At 48.4% G+C, this 19485-nt stretch overlaps 1 protein-coding gene across 1 annotated transcript in view; it reads right to left on the bottom strand.

Annotated features, from left to right (window-relative positions):
• RIMBP2 (RIMS binding protein 2) overlaps positions 1–19228 on the bottom strand; it is a 231209-nt gene extending 211981 nt beyond the window's left edge. Inside the window, exon 1 of the mRNA XM_011961210.1 lies at positions 19092–19228. The gene's annotated coding sequence lies outside the window, so the exon portion shown is untranslated. The remainder of the gene's footprint in view (positions 1–19091) is intronic.
• Between the last annotated feature and the right edge of the window lie 257 nt (positions 19229–19485).

The raw sequence follows: 19485 nt of genomic DNA, 5'->3' as shown, positions 1-19485 counted from the left end.
TCTGCACCCCCACATATGAACTGAGTCTGTCGCAAAGCTGTCTGCACCCCCACATATGAACTGAGTCTGTCGCAAAGCTGTCTGCACCCCCACATTTAGACAGCACCATTCCCACTAGCCAAGGTGCAGAATCAACCTAAGTGTGCGTCGATGGATGAATGGATCAAGAAAATGTGTTCTCTACACAACGGAATGCTGTTCAGCCATTTAAAAAAAAGAAAGAAAGAAAGAAATCCTGACACTGATGTTGGCAGGGCTCTTGATTAACCCTCCTTGGTGATATGGTCAGAGGGACCCCGATCCATCCAGAGGAGAACTGAGCCAGCCGGGGAACCTTCTCTGGTGAGGTCGGGGTCAGGAAATGTTGGGCCTGGGTCACTTTCTTCTGTTGGATGGAAGCGGGGTGGTTCGTCAGGGCTTCTTGGAGGAACAGGACAGGATCTATACGCACGAACAGACTTACTTGGGGAGTTCCCTCATGTGATTACAGAGGCCAGTGAGTCCCATGACCTGCCGTCTGGAGAGCCAGGAAAGCTGACGGTGGGAATTCAGTCTGAGACTGCACGCTTGAGAACAGGAGGAGCTGACGGTATCACTCCCAGCCCATGGCTGCAGGTCTGGGAACTGGGGGTAGGGCACTGGATAGGGACTGGTCGAGGCCTGAGACCCAGGAGCTCCAGCATCTGTGGGCAGGACAGACGGAAGTCCCAGCTCCAGAAGGGAGCAAATTCACCTCTCCCCTGCCTTTTTTTTCTGCTTGGGCCCTCAGTGGATCAGAGGATGCCCTCACATTTGTGATGATTCCTTACTCAGTCCACTGATCCAAATGCTCACCTTCTCCAGAAACGACCTCACAGGCACCCCAAAACCTAGTGAGTGACCAGCTCTCTGGGTGTCCCTCAACCTAGTCAAATTGACACAAGGGAAAATGAGAAGCCTGCTTCTCCTGGTCCCTCCCATTCTGGGGGAAAATGGGGAATCTGCTCCTCCTGGTCCCTCCCGTTCTGGAGCCTCTGGCAGTTCAGCTTCCAGGGTCCTCTCTCTTCATCAAGTCTTGCTCCATTTCCAGGGCTTAGAGCTACACTTTGAAGGGAGTGTCTATGCCATCTCTGTGGCCCCAAAAGTCAGATAATTTTTTAAAAACCTCTCCATGCTTGTATAATACTTAATAGAGTTAATAAACACTTATCTCTTTGATAAATAAAAACAAAAGCGTAAAAACTAGGTCATGTGTCCTAGCAATGTACAAGAGACTAACAAACATTTTGTGACTCATAAAAGTAATTTTCCTGCTTTAAATTCACAGTCACCTCCCCCTAGTAACACCTGCAATGTCTCAAAAACTTGCATCCATTGGAGACTGTTGCTGCCCAGCGAGTCCCCCGCCACTCTGCCTTCGAGTTCCCTCATTTCTAAAGCTCTAGCAGGAAAAACTCCCAGGCGGCTTCACGCTGCGGAGTCTCATCCAACACCTCATTTCACAGAGGAGGCCTCAAAAAGGCCAGGAGAAAGGAGTGTTGTGCCTCTAGCCACACCGCCCAAAGCAGGCAGAGCCTGAACTCAGCATCAGGCCACTGACACGGGCTCCAGCCTCCAGGCATCGCTGCCAGCACCACAGGGATGCAGAGCCACCGGGGCTCCCAGAACTGTACGTGCCCCTCCCATCCCATGAGCTCTGTCCCCACTTCCCCCAGACCCCACAGTGGGGAAGCACTCAGTGCCTGGCTCTCCAGAAGCCCAAGTCTCCTCCCTGATGATGACGTCCCTCCCATGAAGGACCTCTCTGAGCTGCAGCCTCCATCAGACAGTACGTTGCGGGATATTTGGGGCCCTTTTGTCTTCCACTCCCACAGAAGCCAGAGCAGCCAGGGCTGCATCATTTACCCGCATTGCTGCCCCCGATCCTCGGCTGGAAGACACTGGCTGCCGGCTACCGTAAGCAGCAGACGCCACCATGCTGGCGGCGAGGCATCTCCTGCAAAGAGGATTTACTTCTGTAGCCTGGGCTAGGACCCCCAGGAGGCCTGCACAGACTCGATTTAGGAAGCCCTTTGCCTTTAAATACACTGACTGCTTTCTCCTTCAGCAGCTCGCGTCCGGCCCCAGCACACATGTGCTGTGGAGTCTTGGATTCTGGTCTGCAAGGTTCTCAGTTGTACACCTGACAAACAGCCCAGGCCCGGCAAGCAGGACATGGAACCCATGTCCACCCACCGCCTGTTACACAATGGCTGGGGTTGAAGAAGTTCTCTGTCATGCAAGGCACCTGCAAGAGAGGACCCCAGGCCTAAGAAGTTGCTTTGCAAGTAGAAAGTTGGGGAACACCAATTGGCTGCGGGATTGATGCCTGAAACAGGTGTAATGCATCCTCTGAGACGCATGTCCTGGATAGTTAACAAGTCATGAGTCCCTGCCCTGAAGAGCCCATAGGGCCTGCGGGGATCTGGGTAGCAGACCCGAGTCCTCCAGAGACAGCGTGCCAGGGCACGTGTTCGGACGTCACACAGCGCAGTTCAGAGTTACGCAAGGTCACCTCTCTGGGACAGAGAGGTGGCCTCCAAGGACAGCAGCTACTTGGATTGACCTGTGTACGGCCCAGACTGGAGAAGAGGCCGCCACCTGTTCCCTCCATCAGCCGCACCTTCCACGGTGAAAACAGGCCTTCTGAGGGCCTAGTACTGGGTGTTTCAGTTGGCCGGGGGATCTGGCTTTTGGCTTTTTCGTAAAGCATCACCTTCTCTCTCATGTATGAATATTTACTTGGCTTGGACAAGCCCTCGGGCCAGGAGTTGAAAGGTCACAGTGCCTGAGCTGCTCTGCTGTGTGCAAAGCCCAATCCAGACAAAGTTTGGCCTGGCTGCCGGGTTAATGAAAAGCCACCCTGGGTTTGGGGGTCCCCAGCCCAGCCCCTGGGACCACCCAGTCTGGGGTATTCCATACAGCAACCCAAGCTAAGAGAGCACATTATGGAAAAATGGTGTTTTTTAAAATAAATTTTAAAACACCATCTTGACAGGATGGTGAAGACCGTGATGGGAGGACTTCAGAGGAAACAGTGTAAATGCAAAACCGGGAAAAAGCGGGAGGAGCTTGTCAAACACAGCTCTATGACTTAAACAACTGGCTTCCCTGGTAACCAAACCATGCTGACATCACAGCAGGCTCCCCTGGATGCAGACCCTGGTACCTTATTCTGGGCTTAGATCCCATCGGGGTGAAGCAAGGTACACAGCCTGCAGGGCTGAGCTGGGATCTGTCACTTGCAATATAGGAGGCCGGATGGGTGAAACAGCTTCTCCTTTCCCTCCACCCTCCCCCAAGTCCAGAACCTCCCAGGTAACCCCCGATGATTACACAGCCTCCACCTAGTCTCCAGTGCCCCATAGTCGCCACCTGCACCAGGCTACTTAGACACTGGGTTACCACTCACCAGCTGTTTCTCCCTGGCCTTTCCTTGGTATACATTTCCCAGCTCCCCAGATGGCAAGGATGACTAGGTGACATTTTTGACCTCACAAATGTCCTTTGGAAAGTCGCATCTGTCAGAATCCAGGACAAAACGAAGGCCATGCCTGGTGAGTAAGGAGGGGATGGGACGAAGGGAGAGTTGACAGCTGTGTTGGCGGGTTGCAGAGGCCAGCAAGGCGGAGGACACTGCAACTGTGGGATCTGCAACCGCCCCACTGGAGGGCCAGTGAGCAACCCACAGATACCCCTGCCGCAATCTCCAGGCTCCTGCTGCGACCTCATCGGCCAAGCCACCTGGAAGCCATGGGGCAAGAGAACCTGAGTGAGGAAGTCCAGTGCACCCAGCCCCCGCCGCACGGGCTGACGACAGCACAGAAAGAGGTAGAGGGTGGATCTGGGAGGCAAGCAGGGAATACCTAGCATAGACTTCTCCCTTTCTTAAGATTCAGTCTCGGCCTGGCACAGTGGCTCATGCCTGTTATCCCAGCACTTTGGGAAGCTGAGGCGGGTGGATCATAAGGTCAGGAGATCGAGACCATCCTGGCCAACGAGGTGAAACCCCATCTCTACTAAAAATACAAAAATTAGCTGGGTGTGGTGGCGGGTGCCTGTGATCCCAGCTACTTGGGAGGCTGAGGCAGGAGAATCACTTGAACCTGGGAGGCAGAGGCTGCAGCGAGCCAAGATCGCACCACTGCACTCCAGCCTGGGCAACAGAGTGAGACTCTGTAAAAAAAAACAAAAAACAAAACAAAAAAACAAAACACAACTCAGTCTCATTAAGAGACAGCCCTCATTGGCCGTTTCTGTTCTTCCTACCTGGGATGCAGACATGATACCAGAAGGTGCAACAGCCACCACAGGACCCCAACGACAGCAGAGAGGGAGGGAGTCAGGGTCCTTTCAGACCTCATGCCACCCCTGCAATGGTGGCCTCTGACTTTCTGTATGAGAAAAGCCAGGCTAGGCTCTGCAGGGCAGTGTTAGCAGGTTCTATTGTTACTTGCAGCTGAACGCTGTCCTACCTGATGCAACAGGCTGGCCTACACTTTATGTTTTACAGCACTTCAGACTTGGTAACACAGTTGCACGTATACTATGTGATTGGAAGCAGAAGAAATCAATGCCATTGCTCCCATTCCTTAAAGAGCACAATAAAGAATCAGAAGTTACTTACAGCCAAGGACCAACGCGAGTTGGGGCAGCACCCCCAGGAATCAACAAAAACCAAGTGATTAATTACCAACATGGTACCCAACCTCCCTTATCCTCACAAGACGTTCAGTGAGCAATGTAAACAAACCGACAACATTCCCTATGCTCTAACAACACTACACTTCTCACACCTTAGATATGGAAAAACTGAGGCACAGTATCAGCGAGCACTGGGGTGTAAGGAAAAAGGAACAGGCCGCTCCATACAGAACCAGTGGGAATGTTGATTCTTGGAGTCTTTCTGAGAAGCAGTCTCTCAGAGGTGTAATTAAAAAGCATAGACACAGATTCTGACCCAGAGATTCCCAGAAATAGATTCCACAGAATAAAAAACACAAGAATTTGTGCATGAAGATCTTTAGCATAGCGCTGACGAGGCAAAGGAAAACGGGGAAATCTTGCCGGTCTGCATAGGGACATCTTTTCATGGTGGTCAAATAAAATTATGGTGTATCCGTGCCACAGGTTACAATGAAGCAATGCAAAATCACAAGTTAGAATTCTATGTGTTGACATGAAAAACGTTCATGACGCACTTTTGAGTAAAACAAGTTATCGAATACCTGTATACAAAAATATATATGTATATAAGACACATATATAAAAATATGTGTATATATATATACATGTATTTTATATGTACTTTATAAAACATTTTGTAAAATATTTATATACATATTTTTGATAACTTGTGTGTCCAGTCCTCTTCAGATGTGTAGGTATGAAATGGACAGCCTGGACAGCTGCCTGTTTGGCAGGAAACATGCAGATGCTGTGTGTGTATTGTGTGTGTATGTGCATAAATACACATGTACATTTCATATACATATATACACATGTGCATATGTGTATATATATTATGTATATATACATATGTATGTGTATTATGCATATATAATTATAGACATAATCATGCATATATGTATAATGCATATATTATACTGTATATATTATATACAATATAGTATATATTACAATAGCACAATATATAATATACAATATGTTATCTATTACATACATATATGTATATATGCACATATAATTACATATAATGTATATATGAAATATATACATACAAACACATATAGATTTTTTTTTTTTTTTTGAGATGGAGTCTCACTCTGTGGCCCAGGCTGGAGTTCAGTGGCACGATCTCAGCTCACTGCAACCTCCACCTCCCACGTTCAAGCAATTCTCCCATCTCAGCCTCTGGAGTAGCTAAGATTACAGGCGCCGCCACCACACCTGGCTGATTTTTGTGTTTTTAGTAGAGATGGGTTTTCACCATGTTGACCAGTCTGGTTTCGAACTCCTGGCCTCAAGTGATCTGCCTGCCGCAGCCTCCCCAAAGTGCTGGGATTACAGGTGTGAGCCACTGGGCCTAGTCTATATTCTCATTTTAATAAACCAACAACCCCCCCAAGGCCTAGCTGTGGGGATACAGGTGTTTGTCTTTGACTATAGACAGGGAGAAAGGGGTGGAGGGACATGCATTGCTTACCTGGGCTATGGAATGTGATACTGTGTAAGAATTAGGAGAAGAGAATTAAGAAAACCAATGCCCACTAAGTTTAAATAGCACCATTTTTCATGAACAGTGACAGGTATTTTCCTGTGGTGGTGGGCACAGGTTTCAAACCTCTGCCATCATGCTTGGAAGCCCCCCCAAGCCCACCCAGACAAGCTATGTGGAGAAGTCCCTGTACGCCCCTTAGATGCCTCCCTGACCCTCCTGCTCCAGGACGGGACGTGATCTGGACAACAGCGTTTGCTTTCTCACCTCTGGCAGGCACCAGTCTCCCTGCCTGGCAGGAGAGTGATGCAGTTGGATGCACACACCCCCAGCCTTTTGCATTCTTAAACCTTCATGCTGGGCTCTGTGTCCAAGAGCAAGGATGTCTCATCTTACAGATCACAACGTTCCGCCTGCACGGTTCCCACCAGACGAATGGGGAGCTGTTCACGGTGTCCGCTTTCATCCCTAGACATCTGAAGACGACGACTAGACACATGCCACGTTCTGTCTCTGGTTTCCCGCTCTCCTCTCCTTTCTCACCCCATCTGTTCTCCCCCCATGTCTCTTTCTCTTCCTCCCCTGTCTTGCTCCCTTCTCCTCTTCTCTCCTTATTTCTGCCTCCCCTATTTCTCTCTCCTCCTCTCATCTTCTCTGACTGTTGCCATGTTCAGCAGGGCTCCTGGCTCGGGTCAGTGCAGAATCACCTGAGCCACTACCACAGTTGCGAATCCCTTCTTGAGGGCTTGCTGATTTCTCCTCAAACCTTCTACAAGGCAGGATTATATTCAAACCCATTTAAGACCTAAGGAAGCTGAGGCATAGAAAAAGCCGCCCAACCCATCAGCCATGTCTACTAAGTGCCCATAAGTGCAGGACACCCTCCTAGGAGACAATGAATGAGATAGAGGTTAAGACATCTTCCCAATCCCACACCTTCCCAGCTCATCAAGGCAGAGCCCAGGGCTGGCAGGAAGACGTGAATGTCCCGAGATGGGGTCAGTACAGTGTTCTGGAGTCTCTCCCAGTGACAGGAGAGCTCCTTCTACATCTCTATATGGCAGCCAGGAAAGAGCTTGGCCGGGCACGAGCAGGACCACAGGAAGAAGTCAGAGGGTGACTTTGGTTTCCAGCACAGAGGTCTGGAGAGCTCTGCCAGAGGCCTGAGCAGAAAGGAAAGATTTTCGGGGACTGCTTGTGTGGGCTGCGGATCCCCGCAACATGGCCTTGGCGTCAGCTGCTGACCTGAAGTTGGGGTGCAGGGGCCCCCCTCCTCTGCAGAGCCCCCCATGTTCCACTGATGAGAGGTTCCACCCCATCTCTCATTTTTCCAGGACCCCCAGCCTTACACCTCATGTTCTGAGAGCTTCCTGTGGGCCAGGCCTGGTGCTGAGACCCTACTAGTCTCTTCTGTGTTTCACTGTCACCAACAACCCCCACCACCCCACCCCTGGCCCCAAGTTAGTGCTGCCACCTCCATCCAGCACACAAGGACACAAAGGCTTAAACTAGAGCCCAGGCCCACACCCTGCAGCTCGGAGCTGCTGGACCAGGCTTGGAACCCAATCTGTCCTCATGCAAATGGTGTCATCCCTGCCCTCTTGACTCTCGCTGACATTTCCTTTCCCTCCTCACTGGAAGGAGTGAGTCACCATCTCCCTTCACCAGACTCCAGCTTTTTCCTAGCACACATTGCCCTCGGGCACCAACTGAGAGTTCAATCAATGCTCTGGCCCCACGGGCCTAGGCCAGCTACAGCTCCAGGCAGAAATGACAAGTAGGTGTCACCTGACACTGGCTTTAGTTACTGCTAGAGGCTGCTTAGCAGGAGGTATTGAGAAGGGCTTGGAGGAGGCCTTTCCTTTAGCAAAGGTGGGCTGCTTCTTGTTTCAGCTGAAGCTTCAGAAAGTAACAGAGAGGGCCTTGGACTAAGTGTCTCTGACCTGACACTAAGCAGCCCAGCACTTCAGTCCTCAAAGGTCCGCAGATGCACCCCAATTCTGACTCACAGGACGCACATAAATTAGACTATTTTGGTAGACCAGGAATCGCTCAGTTGTCTGGGCTACTTGGAGATGTTATCCAATCATTGGAAAACGTTGATTGCATCAGTTGATTTTCAGATTGCCAGGTCTCCTTACTCTTAGAAAAATCTAACTTGGCTGGGTGTGGTGGCTCACGCCTGTAATCCCAGCACCTTGGGAGGCTGAGGTGGGAGGATCACTTGAGCCCAGGAGTTTAAGACCAGCCTGGGCAACACAGCAAAACCTCATCTTTACACACACACACACACACACACAAATTTTTAAAAATGTAAAAAAGGGGAAAAAGAAAGTCTAACTCTCATAAGAGTCACGGATCCCCAAAGCAATTCTGCAAATGAAGAGTTAATGATGTTCTCCAGTCCCCTAGAAAGCAGTTTGCTTGCCCGTAACTGTGCGTCAATGCCAGGCCTAATATGAATGTATTATCTAAATAATCATTCATACTGCATGTGATCAGCACTCAACGCCTTCCTCTCATCACGTTCACTCCTGGTTTGATCAAGTCAACACAAAAAGCTCTTTCCAGAGAACATCAGATTAGAAGGTTAAACGTGTTAATTATCCTTTTTTAAAGACAATGCACAGCACAGGATATCTCGTAGGATCTTCATCTCGCTCCATGGGCCCCGGTCCAAGGAGCCCCACAGCGGGATCCTCCTGGCCCCCTCCTCTTGGTAAAGACAAAAAGATCAGGTTCCCTTCAGTCTGAGGTTTCTCGCCCTCCCTGAAACGTCCCAGCGTTCGGCGGGCCTGAAACGTCCCAGCGTTCGGCAGGTGGGGAGGGATGAGGTTCGCCACATCCGGGGCTAGTGTGGCCGCCTCTTTGCCTAGTGCTGTGGGCGCCCAGGAGCTCTGCGGCTCTTCCTGCTCACAGCCACACCTGAACAAGCATCCTGATGGCAGGTGGGAGGCTCCTCAGGAAGCGATTCAGGCAAAACACCTCCTTAAAAGTGCCTAGACGGAAACATCTTTATAGCTTTGTAATGTAAATGAACTTAAAGTCAAAATTTCAACAACATAAAGCAATGTAAATGGGAGACTGTGCATGAAAAGGATGGAGAAGAGATTTTAGCTGCACCCAGTTGTACAAGGATCTGGCTAACAGTGCAAGCCTCAGCCCACCTAGAAAGAAGAGAGGAAAGAACGGATGGAGGGAGGAAGGGAGGATGAATATTTGGACCTCTACCCAGACTTTCATCACAAATAGGTCTTTATCTAAAAGCCAGAAGTCAGTTAACAGCTTTATTGCTGATGGACTTTCTATGTTAAACACACACACACCCCTTACTTTGTAGCAAGCAACCTTGAAATTATGGCACCAAATAGGCAAAATTGAAGTATGTTTTCCCATTATATTAGTATTCATTAATCCACTTCTTCCTTCAATTATCCAATTATTTATTCAACAAACTTCTGCACTATTTTCAGAGCAGCTTTCCAGGTACTGGGAATACTGAGCGAGCAAAGGTGAAATCCCTTCCTCAACGAAGTCCACATTATAGCAGGTCATACAGACCACAAACGCACACGATTTCAGGCAGTGGAGGGGGCTATGCAACACCGTCACCGCTTTACAAAACAAACCTCTGGAGCTCAGTCAGAGCTTTCGTTCCTTCACCTCTTCCAGGACTGAAATCATTATGCTCTTTACTGATCATGTTATTATTGATTTTTTTACTCCTTGGGAAACTGGCCCTTCAAATTCAAAGATATCTAAAACTTTCCAGTGTCCAGAGCGGAGATGATGCATGCGAGTTACCCATGCTAAATCAGGTAGCAATTGTGGAAAGCCCCCGTTCTGTAGTAAGGGGTCTGGGAGATGTTCACACAAAACAGGAAATGCACACACATGTTATTCTTTCCACGGCGACTGATCAATGTGGATCTCTAATCTAGCCACAGCGTGTTGTCAAGGGGACCGCACAGACACCATGGCCCCAGGTTAAAGAGGAAGCTCTAGCTGTGCTCACAGTCCCTTATCAACCTTCTCTCCTAATCCGAAGCCCTTTCGTTTGCACTGGGGAGTTGGCTGCTCTCTGTGGATGTCTATCAGCAGCAAATGCTTCCGTTGCCTGGTTACTCTTGGAGACCGCACAGGCCCAGGGTGGACAGCCTGTCAAAGCACCTAAAGGGTCAGTAACTGAATTGTGTCAGCAAAGAGGTGGCCCTGCAGATACATGCTGTCCTTGGTGCTCTGCACAGGGAAGACAGAGGGCCCACATGGTGCAGGTGTGCGGCGCTGCACTGAAATCTGCCCACCAATATGTGGCGTGCAGACTTGACTTTATGTAGAGAAAGAGGCTCCCAGAAACCCCTGCAGCAACGGGTCGGAAAGGGCCTCCCAGGCAGTGGCTCACTCTTCTGGCCAGAGCTTCCTGGCTCTGCTCTGGAGGTGGTCTGCTGAGGACAATCACGGTGCACCATCCTCTCCAGCCAAGGGATGCGCCTGAGACTCAAGTGCTGCCAATTAAACAATCAGTCCCTTGAATTTAAATCGTGAGCAGAGGGACCAAGGACAAAAAAGAACCAGCGGCCAGAGCTTGTCCCTCCGTCCCCCTGCCCCCTCGTCCCCCCATCCCTCCATCCCCTTGTTCCCCCCACCATCCCCCCAACCCTGGGTGCGGCATCCTGCAGCTCTCCTCCTCCCTGAGGCCTGCTCCCGGTCCCTGATGCTTCGCTGGCCCTCTCCATTGGTCCTGCTAGCAAATCCCCTTCCCTTTTAGGTGGCCAGCACCAGGTTCTGCTGCTTGCAACCAGAGACCTCACGTTAGTTTCCTGCAGCCACAGTGACAAAGTACAAGACAGGAGGCTTGAAGAACAGGCACGCACAGCCCCATAGTCCCCAGGGGCCAGACGCCCAAGCTCGGGGTGTCGGCAGGGCTGGTTCCTCAGGCTGGCACCAGGCTCTGCCCATGCCTCTCCCCGGCTTCTGTGGTGGCTGGCATTCTTGGTATTCCGTGGCTCCTAGAAGCATCACCCCAATCCCTGCCAGTCTTCTCTGCATCCAAATCCCTGTCTGGAAGGACACCAGTCACAGTGAATTAAGACCTAATCTAATGACCTCACTTTAAGCTGGTCACCTCTATAAAGACCTCGTCTCCAAGTAAGATCACAGTTTGAGGGTCTGGGCCTCCAACCTTCTTTTTGCAGGGAACACCATTCACCCAGTAACAGACCTACCTCTGTGCCCCGCAGTCAGCCACCCCACCCAGCAGTGGTGAGCACCTGGGAACCTGCAGACCTAGACTCCAGGCCTGGGGCACCTGTGTGGCTTGAGCCCTGTGAGCCCTGTGAACGGTCCTTGGCATGGTTATGTTAGCTGTGGGCAGGCGAGCAACCTGCCTTGAGATCTGGCTGAATGGGGAGGCCTGAAAACATGCACACACCTCTGTAAGGAGACAAAGTCACCCCTTAGTGAGGGTGGGTTCATTTTTTTACCAGCCCCCCGGAGCTGGTCATTCCCATTTGGAAAGTGACCTTAGGTGAGTTGGAAACTCTTGAGTTCAGTCGCCAGGCTCTGGAGATGGGTCTTCTGAAAGGTGAGGGTTAGGGTGATGGACTCCAGGTGGATCCCCCCCATAAGAGAAAAGCAGGGGCCCACACCATGGTCGTACACCGCCCTGCTGGCTTTTTGGGCCTAACTGTAGATATGATAATACAATGTGGGAACAGCACCAGGCCTGTGAACTCCAAGTGCATGACTAAGGAACCGATTAAAGACTGACACCAACACAGAGGAAAAGGATGGAGATTCCCAAAACCATCGGCAGAGTTCCTGGATGCAGCCACTCCTGAAGCTAGAATCTCCTCTCTTCAATTTCACCAGTCAAGAACTCCCGTTTTTGCTGAGGCTACTTTGAGCTGGTTCCCTGTCATGTAAAATCTGAAGACCGCAACACACATAATAGAATACCACGGGGCATAGCAAGCCCCAAGGCCTGAGCACGCGGCTGTATCAGCAGCCTCATTTATCTGTCCTGCAGAACAAAAGGAGCAAGTAAACGACATCCCAGGGCCCGAGTTCACCAAGAGGCAGGAGTGAAATGGATGCTACCGAGACCTGGGTACCATAGCTGGAAGTGTGACTATTTCCTTGCCATTTCCAAAGCTCTTGCCAGACACATTTGTACTCTCCCCTTTTACTGCCCTTGCAGGTAAACCTGGAGGCATCACTGAACCCAGCCCAGTACTGAGGCCAGCAGGCCAGCATCACACATGCTTCCCGACAGGCCCAGGACAGCACTAATGACTCGTTTGACTGTAACTGGCACTGAGACTTCAATATAAACAGAGCCCATTCCATGTTGACTTGTCTACTTTAAAAAATAATAACAGAACAAAATGAAACCAACCAAATGGAATTTAAAATACATAATTGCTTTAGTCATGAAGAGTAATGACATTAAGAGACATTTTAACTAGACATTTCTGCACAAATAACATTAGGCCGAGACAGTTAGTCTTGGGGTCCTGACCAAAAATGAGCCCTGAGAACTTGCAGGCCTGTTTGTTTCAGGCTAGGTCCTGGGTAATAGGCACGGCCTGTGGCTGGAGCAGCCGTGAAGCCCCTACAAGGCTGAGTTGGAGGTTCCAGGGAACTGAGATTCCCCAGACATCATAAGCTTTGCCATCTCTGTGCCAACTACTGACTGACCCTCTGTCTTTAAATGAGCTTCTGTTTTACATACGTAATTATATTGAAAAAGGAAACCATATATGACTAACACAAAACTGTTGGTTAATTCACTAGTTATTTTATATATAAATTCGCTAGTTATTCGCTAATTGTACATATCATTCACTAGTATTTTTTATATATGAATATATATTTGATAATAGAGACGGAGTCTCACTTTGTTGCCCAGGCTGGCCCCAAACTGCTGAACTCCAGTGGTCCTCCCACCTCTGCCTCCCACAGGGCTGGGATTACAGAAATGAGCCAGTGCACCTGGCCTACTAGTTATATTTTTCCTAATAATTTTATTTTTTCCAATAAATACATGACCATAGCTAGCTAGAGTTTGTGGATTGTTTTTGTCTATTTTATTGCTTGTACAACACTCTTGGAAATATTGGGCTAGTTGGCAGATTCAGGCAATGTCTCCACTAGGCTGACAGTCACAAAATTCTCCACAAAAGGCACAGAGGACCAGATTTCTCTCTCTCTGACCCTGCTCAACGCTTAGATGTAATCTCTGTTCCCAGAGCTCATGGCATCAAGTAAACAGTTCTTGCCTATCAAGCCCTGCAGGTAGGAATAACATGACTTATCTAACAGGGAAAATGAAAGAACAGATGGCGTGGACGAAGGTCCGGGGACACTGGTGGGGCCATTTCCTTCTAGTATCAGTGGTTTCTTGTCTCAACAAATATAGGCCAAGCATCTGTAGTGCACAAAGTCAGGTTGCTGGACTAGATACACACACACACACACAAAAATATACAAAACTAAAGTCAACTGAATACTATTAAAGACTGAGGTAATTCCATACTGCATTATTGAATTTAAAAAGCATATTGTGATGAACACATGGCACGTATTCCCCTTTAGGTTTTTCTACATATTTCAACACTTATACAAATAGAAGCACTTTTATTTTACTTTAAGTTCTTGGATACATGTGCAGAACGTGCAGGTTTGTTACACAGGTATACATGTGCCATGGTGGTCTGCTGCACCTATCAGCCTGTCATCTAGGTTTTAAGCCCCACATGCATTAGGTATTTGCCCTAACGCTCTCCCTCCCCTTGCCCCCACCCCTTGAAGTAGAAGCACATTTGCACAGATTCTAGAGTAATGTACACAGGGAGCATGGACAAATGTGTTCCCTGCAGTAGTGCTGATAATAATTAGGCATGGTTAGGGGACAGTGAGTTCACTGTTGTCATCTATGTGTGCATCTACGTAGTGCACAATTGTTCATCAACAGCAGTAAGTGCCTTCAGCGGGCATCAGCCGCCTCCCATAACCTCTGAGCACTCAACTCCTTGCATACCAACCTGGTTACCACCAACACCTGCATTTCTGTGCCTGGGGGCTCAGTCTAGCTGAGACCCAAGCCTGGCCTACATGCAGGGCAAGCAAGACATGCTGGAGCCTCCATGCACCTGCAAGGCTGCCTCAGCCAAGTGAAGAGTACTGGTAGATCAATACCCCAGCTCCCTCATCCCTCAAGCAGATAATCCCACAGCGTACACTGCAAAATCTCCCAGAGGTTCCACAGCAGGACTGAGCCCCCATCACCCACAGTGGCAACTGGCTGGATAACACACACCCATTACTGACTTCCTGCCCTTCCCTGTCTCACTTCCATACTCCCCTCCCAAAATTTCCTGGGGTCACCTCCCCGTGAGTCACTTTTACTGGAATCCTTACCTTGGGCTTGCTCTAGGAGAGCCCAGGCTGAGACACTCAGTATAGCTACACTGCTGGGTGATACACAGCAATTTACAAGGCTGAGGTTGGGTGCCAATGTACTCATAGGAAATAACAAGGAAAGGTCTCTGAGAAATGTTCTGGAAATGGAAAATATGAATCTGCAGAAAAATATAGTTTTGTTTAAAGCACACACAAAATTCTAGGATAGGGTTTCACATATGTTTGGAAGGACCAAACTGATGACAGTGCTTAGCTTGGTAGAAGAGTCAAGATACATGAGATTTTACAAATTAAATATATAAATTTAGTACGTAATGCAAAAAATTGCAGAGCAGATTATGTGTGTACTTGGACATGCACACATAGAATTGTGTATCCACGTCCACTTTTGTCGATGCACCTGCCTCTGTTTTACCTCAAGACATTGCGTGTGTGTGTGTGTATATTTGTGGATTCATGGGGAAAGGTCTGCATTCTGAAAAGAAACACCAGACTCTTAATAATGATCGCCAATGGGAATTAGGAATGGGAAATATTTATCAGGGGACTTTAATGTTTTACTTTATACATCTCTGTGAGATATGACTTTTTCGGTGAGCATCTGCTGCCCTTCAAATCTGACAAGGTAAAATAATTTTGCTTTTTATTTTACTGTACTGATTTAATTCACTTTAACTAGGATTATATTTGGGTTTCTTTGAGACAGAGTCTTGCTCTGTTGCCCAGAATGGAGTGCAGTGGCGCTATCTCAGCTCACTGCAACCTCTGCCTCCCGGGTTCAAGCAATTCTCCTGCCTCAGCCTCCTGAGTAGTTGGGATTACAGGTGCATGACTCCACGCCCAGCTAACTTTTGTATTTTTAGTAAAGCCGGGGTTTCACCATGTTGGCCAGGCTGGTCTCAAGCTCCTGACTTCGTGATTCGCCCATCTTGGCCTCCCAAAGTGCTGAGATTACAGATGTGAGCCACCACGCCAGTTGATGTATCTGGGTTTCTTAAATTGATACATAACAGATGGACATATTATTGAGGTACATGTGATATTTTGATACACCCGTATAATGTGTGAAAGTCAAATCAGGGTAATTAGGATATCTATTACATTAAACATTAATCTTTTTATGCTAGGCATGTTCAAATTAAATGAGCATAACTTTAAAGCTGCTCACACATACTCAGCTCCTGTGAAAGTTGTTAACTTTTCCAACTTGGATCTGTGAATACACATCTTAATATGTTTTATTGACAGAGGGGCGCTGAGACCTGTCTGGATGGAGGGAAACGATGGAGCTGTTGAGAATGGTCATTGTGGATTTAGACAGAAAATGCTGCCTTTGGAGAGATTAAAATGTAGCAGCCACTGAGGTGTGCTTCAGGCAGCTCTTAACTTCCTCCAGACTGGAGTTACTCTCAGAGAGCCTCCTCTTCCAAGTCAAACGTGCAGCCCATCTCAGACTCACGAACTAGACCCACTCTTTCAAACAGTCATGAGGACCTATTTTCTAATTGCCCTCCCTTCATGGGGAAATAATTCAAACATTCCATTCCCTTCTAGAGTGAGAACAAGAGCTAAATTTAAATGCAATAGCTTAATGATGCATCTGCAATTCCAAGCAGCCAACAATCTATCAAAAAAAGACCAGCTCATTCCAAATATAGGAAAGACTCATACACACATACATCACTCCACTCGAGCTTCCAACCCCAAAATGACCAAAATTTAAAAATATCAAAAAAGTAATAAGCCCTCAAAATAATCTGCTTGTGATCCCTAGGAGAACAGATTGGCTTCTGCATCCCATAGGCCAAGTGTAATAAATGCACGGGAAAAAATTACAAATAATAACCCACAGCACTCAGTTGAAGCACACTCTTTGAAAGTGTTCTTCATGATACAATTTGTCTTTTTAGGGCACACAGATAAAGATACTGTCATAAATTATATTCACTGAAGAAACTGATACCATTATGTTAATAATGAAAACAAAAGGGTTTTGAAATATTTTTCAGGAATCTGACCCACCTCCAACGAGGCTGCCTTTACTATTAAGTGATGATTAGTGGTTCTACTGTAATGAGAAACAAATGATGGCCAAGTGTATATCCTGCACTGGAAACAGTTAAGTTTCACATCAGACCTTCTCTGCCTTCTTCTATGGAAAATGAATGCATAAAATAGGAATCAGAGGACTGGGTGTGCATTTAGGTCTACTGAACACATAGTGGCCAGATCCATTACCACCATTATCATGACGACTACAGCCAGCATCACCATCAGCTCCTCTGTCACCACAACTACTGCCAGCATCATCACCATCTCCTCTGTTGCCACGACTATCACCACCAAAATCATCACCATCTCCTCCATCTCCATGACTACCACCAGCATCACCATCATGTCCTCCATCACCATGACTACTGACATCATCACCATCTCCATCACCACGACTACCGCCGGCATCACCACCATCTCCTCCATCACCACAACTACCGCCGGCATCAACACCATCTCCTCCATCACCACAACTACCGCCGGCATCAACACCATCTCCTCCATCACCACAACTACTGCTGGCATCAACACCATCTCCTCCATGACCACAACTACTGCCGGCATCAACACCATCTCCTCCATCACAACTACCGCTGGCATCACCACCATCTCCTCCATCACCACAACTACCACCAAAATCATCACCATCCTCCCTCACCATGACTGTCAAAACCATCATCTCCTCCATCACAACTACCACATCATCACATCTCCTCCATCACCATGACTACCACCAGCATCACCACCATCTCCTCCATCACCATGACTACCACCAGCATCACCACCATCTCCTCCATCACCATGACTACCACCAGCATCACCACCATCTTCTCCATCACCATGACTACCACCAAAATCACCACCATCTCCTCCATCACGACTACCACCAGCATCACCACCATCTCCTCCATCACCATGACTACCACCAAAATCATCACCATCTCCTCCACCACAACTAACACCAGCATCACCATCTTCTCCATCACCATGACTACCAAAATCATCATCATCTCCTCCATCACAACTACCACATCATATCTCCTCTGTCACCATGACTACCACCAGCATCACCACCATCTTCTCCATCACCATGACTACCACCAAAATCATCACCATCTCCTCCACCACCACAACTAACACCAGCATCACCATCTCCTCGATCACCACATCTACCACCGGCATCATCACCATCTCCTCCATCACCACAACTACCGCCAGCATCATCACCATCTCCTCCGTCACCAGGACTCCCGCCAGCATCATCACCATCTTCTCCACCACGACCATGCTTACTGGAATCTGAGACTCAGACTCATTTGCCAAGCCCAAGCAGGGGCACCAAAGGTCCAGCTGGTTCACCTTCTGCTGCATGATCAAATGCAGGTGGAACAGTCAGTGCCACCAGTGCCGAGCCGGCCATTTCAGGGTTGAAAACCTTTGATAACAGCAGCTGTTATTCTTACTACCCAAGATTGTCTCATGATTACACGGGGTGAACTATTGCCCTGAGTTCAGATCACACCTCTGCACAGAAAATCTCAAACCAAACATTTCACTAGGAATGAAGAACCCAGCCTAGAGTTCTCTCCTGAACACTGAAACTGACTGTCAAACTGTGGATTTTTCCCTGTATTTAGATGTCAGTCAGGTAACTCAAACTCAAAACTGGGCTTCAGCGCAAACCTGGATATGAATCTCCCCACACTTCTACTGCTCTCAGTCTTTCTCATCTTAGGAAATGGTCTTCCCCTTCCGCCATGTGCCCCAGGCCAAAAATATGAAGGCCATTCTTGTCACCCCCTTACACTCCCTCTCAGCCCAGTCTATCACAATGGCTAGCAGGTCCTGCTGCCCAGATACATCCAGGGCCTCTCCAATGACCCTCACGTCCACTACCATCCTGGTGCAGGCCTGCAGGCCGCCCTTGCCAGTCATGTGGACTACATGGTCACTGCCTAATCCTCTTTGCTCCCATGCTTACCTCCACCTTCATTCAGAACTAGGAGTGATCTTACTAAAATAAAAATTGGATCATGTCACTCTCCACCTAAAATCAATCACTCCTCTCTGGCTATTGTTCTTCAGATTTAGAATCAATACCCTAGCACAGCCAGCCCTAAGGTCCTGAATGAACTGCCCTGTCCACCTGTCCCATCTGTGCTCCAGACACCCAGATTTTCAGGCATCAAGTTCTTTCTTGCCTCAGGGCCTTTGCACAGCTGTTCCCCATGATGTTCCTCTCTCTGTGAGGGTAAGGACCACATCTGCTCTGTTTACCACTCCTTCCTCTTAACTAGGGGACATACACTTGGCACCCGATAAATATGCCTCGAATAAATCAGCAAACTGTGAAAGAACAGACACAGCTCCTAACCGACACAGAGGGATACTGCTTCTGAGAAAAGAAAGGACGACTTACCACAAAGTTTCTCTGCTGAGTTCCTGGTCTCAGGACAGGAAGTGGGAAATTTCCCCAGGGGTCTCCCGAAGCTTGGGTCTGATCGAATGTGGCCTCAGCACCTGCAGGCTTCAGGTGTGGCGCGTCATTTCCAAGCTGCAGGAAGAAGCAGACACAATCTTCTGTCACCAAAGAATGACTTGCAAGTTTGTCTGTCTGCCTCCTTCACCTTCCTTGATGCTTAAGAACCAGGGAGAGGCACGAATTCTGCTACCATTTTCCAGTTCAGAACACTGAGGGCTGAGTGAAGGACAGGTTTGAAACTGAACTCATGGTCCTCCCAGCCTGAGATTTTTCTTTCCCTTCAACCAAATTTCCTGGTATAGAACAATGCAACGATACAACACAGCCATTG

Source organism: Colobus angolensis, unplaced genomic scaffold, assembly GCF_000951035.1.
Source record: "Colobus angolensis palliatus isolate OR3802 unplaced genomic scaffold, Cang.pa_1.0 Scaffold115, whole genome shotgun sequence".
In the NCBI taxonomy this organism is placed as follows: domain Eukaryota; kingdom Metazoa; phylum Chordata; class Mammalia; order Primates; family Cercopithecidae; genus Colobus; species Colobus angolensis.
This window is presented reverse-complemented; position numbering and strand designations above follow the sequence as displayed.